This window comes from Octopus bimaculoides, chromosome 24 (genome assembly GCF_046866305.1).
Source record: "Octopus bimaculoides isolate indiv1 chromosome 24, ASM4686630v1, whole genome shotgun sequence".
NCBI classification, from domain to species: Eukaryota; Metazoa; Mollusca; class Cephalopoda; order Octopoda; family Octopodidae; genus Octopus; species Octopus bimaculoides.
The window spans coordinates 22,744,581-22,747,080 of NC_142951.1; positions in this window are offsets into that span (position 1 = coordinate 22,744,581).

Genomic DNA, 2,500 nt, shown 5'->3' on the forward strand with positions numbered 1-2,500 from the left:
ATGTTCACAACTCATCTTTCTCCAAAGTATATGGATGTTGGTCGGTACTTCCATGAAGGTACAGGTTTTAAGTTTAAACCCAAGGTAAATCCAAGCAATATTTTGGCAGTGTTCTGAAAGATGTATTCATATTCTAAATGTATATACATATATATATATAGAAATATATATATATATATATATATATATATATATATATATATATATATATATATATATATATATATATATATATATATATATATATATATATATATATATATATATATATATATATATATATATATATATATATATATATATATATATATATATATATATATAATATATATATATATATATATATATATATATATATATATATATATATATATATATATATATATATATATATATATATATATATATATATATATATATATATATATATATATATATATATATATATATATATATATATATATATATATATATATATATATATATATATATATATATATATATATATATATATATATATATATATATATATATATATATATATATATATATATATATATATATATATATATATATATATATATATATATATATATATATATATATATATATATATATATATATATATATATATATATATATATATATATATATATATATATATATATATATATATATAGGCGCAGGAGTGGCTGTGTGGTAAGTAGCTTGCTTACCAACCACATGGTTCCGGGTTCAGTCCCACTGCGTGTCACCTTGGGCAAGTGTATTCTACTATAGCCTCGGGCCGACCAAAGCCTTGTGAGTGGATTTGGTAGACGGAAACTGAAAGAAGCCCGTCGTATATATGTATATATATGTATGTATGTATATGTTTGTGTGTCTGTGTTTGTCCCCCCAGCTTCGCTTGACGACCGATGTTGGTGTGTTTGCGTCCCCGTAACTTGGCGGTTCGGCAAAAAGAGACCGATAGAATAAGTACTAGGCTTACAAAGAATAAGTCCTGGGGTCGATTTTCTCGACTAAAGGCGGTGCTCCAGCATGGCCACAGTCAAATGACTGAAACAAGTAAAAGAGTAAAAGAGATATATATATATATATATATATATATGGTTTCTTTTTTCTTCTTTCTTTTATTCTTTTATTTGTTTCAGTCATTTAACTGCAGCCATGCTGGAGCACCGACTTTAGCTGAACGAATCTCTGTAAGCCTAGTACATATTCTATCGATCCCTTTTGCCGAGCCGCTACGTTACAGGGACGTAAACTCACCGACATTGGTTGTCAAGTGCTGGTGGGGGGGGGGGACAAACACAGACACACAAACATATACATATATATATATATATATATATATATATATATATATATATATATATATACGATGGGCCTCTTCCAGTTTCCGTCTTCCAAATCCACTCACAAGGATTTGGTCGGACCGAGGGTATAGTAGAAGACACATGCCCGAGATGCCACGCAATGGGACTGAACCCGGAACCATGTAGGTGGGAAGCAAGCTTCTTACACACAGCCACTTCTGCGATATATATGTGTGGGGGGTGTATGTGTGTGTGTGTTTGTGTGTGTGTGTGTGATGCTCCAGCATAGCCACAGCCTTAGGATTGAAACGTATAAAAGAATAGATATAAGCAAAGAGATGACAGAGAAATAACCGATTATCTTATTGATTCTATTAGCTTACAGCTGTTTCCACTCTTTTCTTACTACTGTTCTGTACCCGACTATTGCTACGCTCAGAAGCGTCGCAATACCTAACAGAAATATATATATATATATATATATATATATATATATATATATATATGTGTGTGTGTGTGTGTGTGTGTGTGTGTGTGTGTGTGTGTGTGTGTGTGTGTGTGTGTGTGTGTGTGTGTGTGTGTGTAGGTTATGAGCGGTAGTGGTGTCAATGAGACCCAGAGGTGTCAGGTAATGCTGAGTAAGTGCTATGGATGAACCATAGTTAAGCTCCAGGTTCGGTGATTATGCGTATAAGGGGTCCAACGTAGGTCATATATCAGCGTGTGAATATAAGGATTTACTTTTCGTAAAGAGATAAAAACCAAGCCAGTGTACATTGTAGAACATTTATAAATAGGTCTTACAGCTGTTTCCAGGATATTTACTATATCTCTTCATCGGAGATGGTGTGAAACGATGGCTAAGCAATAGGTAATTTAGATAAGATAGGAAATAGTGAGTGAATGCAGGGATATTGTCTTTGTAAATCCATTGTTTAGGCAGAAAGGTATACATATAAGATTCCAATACCTTATGAGTAAAATCCAATAGTCTTTAGAATTGGTCATTCCAAGTATAGAGTTTATACACAATGTTATTGAATCAAGGGTTTTATTTCAAGTGACCTAAAAGGGGAATGTATTAGTAAGGTCAAATCGATTTGACCTTACTAATACATTTATAAATGTTCTAAAATCTAAACAGCCTTGGTTTTTTATTACGAAAAGTAAATCTTTATATA